At 37.9% G+C, this 8,007-nt stretch overlaps 1 protein-coding gene across 14 annotated transcripts in view; it reads left to right on the forward strand.

Annotated features, from left to right (window-relative positions):
* The window catches only part of PPP1R9A (protein phosphatase 1 regulatory subunit 9A), a 339,661-nt gene that overhangs the window by 228,280 nt on the left and 103,374 nt on the right, over positions 1-8,007 (forward strand). The gene's annotated exons all lie outside the window — the stretch shown is intronic.

Below are 8,007 nucleotides of genomic sequence, written 5' to 3' on the forward strand. Positions count from 1 at the left end.
AAGAAATCAAAAGGGAAATAAAATATCTAGAAACAGATGACAATGAAAACATGACAACTCAAAACCTATGGGATGCAGCAAAAGCAGTCCTAAGAGGGAAGTTTATGTCCATACAATCATGCCTCCAGAAACAAGAAAAGCATCAGGTAGACAACCTAACTTTACACCTAAACTGGAAGAAGAAGAAAAAAAACACCCCAAAATTAGTAGAAGGAAAGAAATCATAAAGATCTAAGCAGAATGAATGAAAAAGAAATGAAAGAAACAATAGTCAAGAGTAATAAAACTAAAAGCTGGTTGTTTGAGAAGATAAAACTGGCAAGCCTTTAGCCAGGCTTATCGAGAAAAAAAGAGAGAAGCATCAAATCAACAAAACTAGAAATGAAAAAGGAGAGGATACAACAAGCAATGCAGAAATACAAAGGATTATAAGAGACTATTATGAACAATTATATGGCAATAAAATGGGTAACCTGAAAGAAATGGACAGATTCCTAGAAAAGTTCAGTCTTCCAAGACTGAACCAGGAAGAAATATAAATTATGAGCAACCCAATTAGAAGCACTGAAATTGAAGCTGTGATCAAACATCTCTCAAAAAACAAAAGCCCAGGACCAGACGGCTTCACAGGACAATTCTATCAAACATTTAGAGAAGAGCTAATGCCTATCCTTCTAAAACTCTTTCAAAAAATTGCAGAGGAAGGAACATTTCCAAACTCATTCTAAAGGCCACCATCACCCTGATACTAAAACCAGACAAAGACAACACACAAAAAAGAAAACTACAGGCCAATGTCACTGATGAACATAGATGCAAAAATCCTCAACAGAATTTCAGCAAAGAGAATTCAGCAACACATCAAAAAGCTCATACACCATGAGCAAGCTGGGTTTGTTCCAGGAATGCAAAGATTCTTCAATGTACACATATCAATTGATGTGATACACCATATTAACAAATTGAAAGATAAAAACCATATGATCATCTCAATAGATGCAGAAAAAGCCTTGGACAAAATTCAGTACCCATTTATGATTAAAACTCTTCACAAAATGGGCATAGAAGGGACCTACATCAACATAGTAAAGGCCATATATGATAAGCCTACAGCAAACATTATTCTCAGTGGTGAAAAACTGATATTCCCCGTAAGATCAGGAACAAGACAAGGGTGTCCACTTTCACCACTATTATTCAACATAGTTCTGGAAGTCCTAGCTACAGCCATCAGAGAAGGAAAAAAAAATAAAAGGAATCCAGATTGGAAAAGAAGAAGTTCTCACTGTTTGCGGATGACATGATACTGTACATAGAAAACCCTAAAGATAGTATCAGAAAATTACTAGAGCTAATCAGTGAGAAGACTCTATACATGGACATCACCAGATGGTCAACACTGAAATCAGATTGATTATATTCTTTGTAGCCAAAGATGGGGAAGCTCTATACAGTCAGCAAAAACAAGACCAGGAGCTGACTGTGGCTCAGACCATGAACTCCTTATTGCCAAATTCAGACTTAAATTGAAGAAAGTAGGGAAAACCACTAGACCATTCAGGTATAACCTAAATCAAATCCCTTATGATTATACAGTGGAAGTGAGAAATAGATTTAAGGGCCTAGATCTGGTAGATAGAGTGCCTGATGAACTATGGAATGAGGTTCATGACATTGTACAGGAGACAGGGATCAAGACCATCCCCATGGAAAAAAAATGAAAAAAGCAAAATGGCTGTCTGGGGAGGCCTTACACATAGCTGTGAAAAGAAGAGAAGCAAAAAGCAAAGGAGAAAAGGAAAGATACAAGCATCTGAATGCAGAGTTCCAAAGAATAGCAAGAAGAGATAAGAAAGCATTTCTCAGCAATTAATGCAAAGAAATAGAGGAAAACAACAGAATGGGAAAGACTAAAGATCTCTTCTAGAAAATTAGAGATACCAAGGGAACATTTTATGCAAAGATGGGCTCGATAAATGGTATGGAACTAACAGAAGCAGATGATATCAAGAAGAGGTGGCAAGAATACACAGAAGAACTGTACAAAAAAGATCTTCACGTCCCAGATACTCATGGTGTGATCACTGACCTAGAGCCAGACATCCTGGAATGTGAAGTCAAGTGGGCCTTAGAAAGCATCACTACAAACAAAGCTAGTGGAGGTGATGGAATTCCAGTTGAGCTCTTTCAAATCCTGAAAGATGATTATGTGAAAGTGCTGCACTCAATATGCCAGCAAATTTGGAAAACTCAGCAGTGGCCACAGGACTGGAAAAGGTCAGTTTTCATTCCAATCCCAAAGAAAGGCAATGCCAAAGAATGCTCAAACTACCACACAATTGCACTCATCTCACATGCTAGTAAAGTAAAGCTCAAAATTCTCCAAGCCAGGCTTCAGCAATACATGAACCATGAACTTCCTGATGTTCAAGCTGGTTTTAGATAAGGCAGAGGAACCAGAGATCAAATTGCCAACATCCGCTGGATCATGGAAAAAGCAAGAGAGTTCCAGAAAAACATCTATTTCTGCTTTATTGACTATGCCAAAGCCTTTGACTGTGGAAAATTCTGAAAGAGCTGGGAATACCAGACCACCTGATCTGCCTCTTGAGAAATTTGTATGCAGGTCAGGAAGCAACAGTTAGAACTGGACATGGAACAACAGACTGGTTCCAAATAGGAAAAGGAGTACGTCAAGGCTGTATATTGTCACCCTGCTTATTTAACTTATATGCAGAGTACATCATGAGAAACGCTGGGCTGGAAGAAACACAAGCCGGAATCAAGATTGCCAGGAGAAATCTCAATAACCTCAGATATGCAGATGACACCACCCTTATGTCAGAAAGTGAAGAGGAACTAAAAAGCCTCTGGATGAAAGTGAAAGTGGAGAGTGAAAAAGTTGGCTTAAAGCTCAACATTCAGAAAACGAAGATCATGGCATCCGATCCTGCCACTTCATGGCAAATAGATGGGGAAACAGTGGAAACAGTGTCAGACTTTATTTTGGGGGGCTCCAAAATCACTGCAGATGGTGACTTCAGCCATGAAATTAAAAGACGCTTACTCCTTGGAAGGAAAATTATGACCAACCTAGATAGCATATTCAAAAGCAGAGACATTACTTTGGCAACAAAGGTCCGTCTAGTCAAGGCTATGGTTTTTCCTGTGGTCATGTATGGATGTGAGAGTTGGACTGTGAAGAAGGCTGACTGCTGAAGAATTGATGCTTTTGAACTGTGGTGTTGGAGAAGACTCTTGAGAGTCCCTTGGACTGCAAGGAGATCCAACCAGTCCATTCTAAAGGAGATCAGCCCTGGGATTTCTTTGGAAGGAATGATGCTAAAGCTGAAACTCCAGTACTTTGGCCACCTCATGCGAAGAGTTGACTTATTGGAAAAGACTCTGATGCTGGGGGAGGGATTGGGGACAGGAGGAGAAGGGGATGACAGAGGATGAGATGGCTGGATGGCATCACTGACTCGATGGATGTGAGTCTGGGTGAGCTCCGGGAGTTGGTGATGGACAGGGAGGCCTGGCGTGCTGTGGTTCATGGGGTTGCAAAGAGTCGGACATGACTGAGCGCCTGAATTGAACTGAACTGAATCAATGAATTCAGCAAAGTTGCAGGATACAAAATCAATGCACAGAAATCACTTGCATTTCTATATACTAACAATGAAAAATCAGAAAGAGAAATTAAGGAAACAATCCCATTCACCATTCCAAGAAAAAGAAATATCTAGGAATAAACTTACCTCAGGAGACAAAAGAACTGTACACAGAAAACTATAAGACACTAATGAAAGAAATCAAAGACAACAGAAACAGATGGAGAGATATCCCATGTTCCTAGGTAGGAAGAATCAATATTGTGAAAATGACAATACTACCAAACACAATCTACAGATTCAGTGAGATCCCTATCAAATTAGCAATGGCTGTTTTCACAGAACTGGAACAAAAAATTTCACAATTCATATGGAAACACAGAAAACACCAAATAGCCAAAGCAGTCCTGAGAAAGAAGAATGGAGCTGGAGGAAACAACCTTCCTGACTTCAGATTATACTACAAAGCTACAGTCATCAAGACAGTATGGTACTGACAAAAAAAAAAAAACAGAAATATAGACCAACAGAACAAGATGAAAAGCCCAGAAGTAAACCCATGCACTTATGGGTACCTTATTTTTGACAAGAGGCAATAATTATACAATGAGGCAAAGATTGCCTCTTCAAGAAATGGTGCTGGGAAAACTGGACAGCTACATGTAAAAGAATGAGATTAGAACACTTCCTAACACCATACACAAAGATAAACTCAAAATGGATTAAAGACCTAAATGCAAGACCAGAAACTATAAAACTCTTAAACATAGGCAGAACACTTGATGACATAAATCAAAGCAAGATCCTCTATGACCCACCTCCTAGAGTAATGGAAATAAAAACAAAAGTAAACAAGTGGGACTTGATTAAACTTAAAAGCTTTTGCACAGCAAAGGAAACTATAAACCAGGTGAAAAGACAACCCTCAGAATGGGAAAAAATAATAGCAAATGAAACAACTGACAAAGGATTAATTTCCAAAATATACATACAACTCAGTCAAAAAGTGGGAAAAAGACTTAAACAGACATTTCTCCAAATAAGACATACAGATGCTTATCAAATGCATGAAAAGATGCTCAACATCGCTCATTATTTGAGAAATGCAAATCAAAACTACAATGAGATATCACCTCACACTGGTCAGAATGTCCATCATCAAAAAGTCTACAAACAATAAATGCTGGAGAGGATATGGAGCAAAGAGAACACTCTTGCACTAATGGTAAGAATGTAAATTGTACAGCCTCTATGAAAGACAGTATGGAGAGTCCTTTAAAAACTAGGAATAAAACCACAGTATGACTCAGCAATGCCACTCCTAGGCATATAACCTGAGAAAACCAAAATCGAAAAAGACACATGTATCCCATTGTTCATTGCAGCACTATTTAGCTAGCACAATAGCTAGAACATGGAAGCAACCTAGATGTTCATCAACAGATGAATGGATAAAGAAGTGGTACATGTACACAATGAAATATTACTTAGCCATAAAAAGAAGTGCATTTTAGTCCGTTCTAATGAGGTGGATCAACCTAGAACCTATTATACAGAGTGAAGTGAGTCAGAAAGAGAAAGATAAATATCGTACTCTAACACATATATGTGGAATCTAGAACAATGGTACTGAAGAATTTATTTACAGGACAGCAGTGGAGAAACAGACATAGAGAATAGGTTTATGGACATGGGATGAGGGGAAGCGAGGGTCAGATGTATGGAAAAAGTACCATGGAAACTTACATTACCATATGTAAAATAGTTAGCCAACGAGAATTTGCTGTATGGCTCAGGAAATTCAAACGGCAGCTCTGTATCAATCTAGAGGAGTGGGATGGGGGGGGAGATGCGAGGGAGATTTAGAAAGAAGGGGTTATATGTATACCCATGGCTGATTCATGTTGAGGTTTGACAGAAAATGACAAAATTCTATAAAACAATTATCCTTCAATAAAAAATAAATTAGAAAAAAAGAAAAGTAAAACTTTTTTAAAAAAAGAAATTCAAATCTCTAGTTATATGTTAAGGAAGTCAAGGTGTAATATACAGAATAAGGAATATGGTCAGTAATAGTGTAGTAAATCTGTGTGGGGACAGATGGTTACTAGACTCAGGGTGATCTTTCATAATGTATGCAATCATTATGTAATACACCTGTAACTAATGTAATATTGTTACATAGTATTGTCAACTTTATTTCAATAGAAATAATTGAAAATAAATGCAGAGAATTACCATGTTCATGGATCAGACAATTCTATATTATTAGTAGAATTGATCCACAAATTGATCTATAGATTCAAAGCAATCCCAAATCAAACATCAATGTGCTTTGTAAATGAAACTGGTAAGCTAGTTTTAAAATTTATGTAGCTATTTAGATAACTTAGAATAGTCAGTAGTTTTGAAAAGGGCACACATAATTGGATGACTCACAGCACTAGTTTGAAGATTAAGTGTATTGCAATGAAGGCAGTGTGGTATTGGCACAGGGATAAATACATCAGTGCAGAAGGCTGAAAAGTTCAGAAATCAGCACACAGGTACACGGTCAATTTATTTTCAGCCAATGTGCCTGAGTAATTCAGTGGTGGTAATGAATAGTCTTTTCAAAACATGGTATTGAAACAGCTGGCTACCCATTTGGAAAATATTGAACCCCCCTTTACCAAACATCATGCATGAAAATAAATTTGAAAGATTTCACCTACCTGATATAAAATCAAAACATTAACACTTTAAGAAGGAAAATATTAGGTTGGGACAAAAGTTAATTGTGGTTTTTGTATTATTGAAATTTGCCATTTGATATTGGAATATATTATAAATAAATGTGGTTATGTTATATATCATTTTAATGCACATTTCTTGCTTTATGTTTTTTTGCTAGTGACTTGTTGTTGTTGTTCAGTTGCTAAGTTATGTCCAACTTTTTGTGACCCCATGGACTGCTGCACACCTGGCTTCCCTGTCCTTCACCATGTCCCAGAGCTTGCTTAAACTCAGGTCCATTGAGTCAGTGATGCCATTCAGCCATCTCATCCTCTGTCGTCACCTTCTCCTCCTGCCTTCAATCTTTCCCAGCATCAGGGTCTTTTCCAGTGAGTCAGCTCTTTGGGTCAGGTGGCAGAAGTATTGGAGCTTCAGCTTCAGTCCTTCAGGGTTGATTTCCATCATGATTGACTGTTTTGATCTCCTTGCTGTTCTCCTTGCTGTCTAAGGGAGTCTTGAGAGTCTTTACTTGCTGTTTATTTTCCGTTTATTTTAGACTATGGAAATGATGTTAGACAAAAAGCAGATTTGAGCAATTTTCTTATTTGAGTTCAAAATGGGTCATGAAACATCAGAGACAACTTGCAACATCAACAATGCATTTGGCTCAGGAACTTCTAACGTACAATACAGTGCAGTGGTGGTTCAAGAAGTCTTGCAAAGGAGACAAGAGACTTGAAGATGAGCATAATTGCTGACCATCGGAAGTTGACGGTGAAAATTGAGAGTCATCATCAAAGCTGATCCTCTTACAGCTATTTGAGAAGTTGCCTAAGAACTCAGCGTTGACCATTTTACAGTCATTCAGCATTTGAAGCAAATTGGAAAGGTGCAAAAGCTCAAAAAGTGGATGCCTCATTAGCTGACCAGAAATCAAAAAAATTGTCAGTTTGAAGTGCCTTCTTCTCTTATTCTGTGCAACAACAATGAACCATTTCTCAATCAGATTGCAAAATGCAACAAAAAGTGGATTGTATACAACAACTGGTGATGACCACTTCAATAGTTGGACTGAGAAGAAGCCCAAAGCACTTCCCAAAGCCAACTTGCACCAAAAAATATTATGGTTACTGTTTGGTGGTCTCTTGCTGGTCTGATCCACTACAGCTTTCCGAATCCCTGTGAAACTATTACATCTGAGAATTATGCTCAGCAAATTGATAAGACGCACTGAAATCTGCAGCCCCTGCAGCTGGCATTGTTCAACAGAACGAGCCCAGTTCTTCCCAATGACAATGTCCAACCACGCGTTAAAAACTTGAACAAATTGAACTATGAAGTTTTGCCTCCTCCAGCATATTCACCTCTCACCAACCGACTACCATTTCTTCAAGCATCTTGACAATTTTTCCAGAGAAAATGCTTCCACAATCAGCAGGATCCAGAAAATGCATTCCAAGAGTTCTTTGAATCCCCAGCTACAGATTTTTATGCCACAGTGATAAACTTATTTCTCACTGGAAAAATTGTGTTGATTGTAATCATTCCTATTTGATTAATAAAAATGTGTTTGAGCCTAGTTATAATGATCTAAAATTCACCACCTGAAACAGAAATTACATTTGCACCAACCTAACTGGAGAAAATCTTTGTAATATTAAATCAGGCAGATTTCTTAGGT

The sequence above is a fragment of the Bubalus bubalis genome, chromosome 8 (assembly GCF_019923935.1).
Source record: "Bubalus bubalis isolate 160015118507 breed Murrah chromosome 8, NDDB_SH_1, whole genome shotgun sequence".
In the NCBI taxonomy this organism is placed as follows: Eukaryota; Metazoa; Chordata; class Mammalia; order Artiodactyla; family Bovidae; genus Bubalus; species Bubalus bubalis.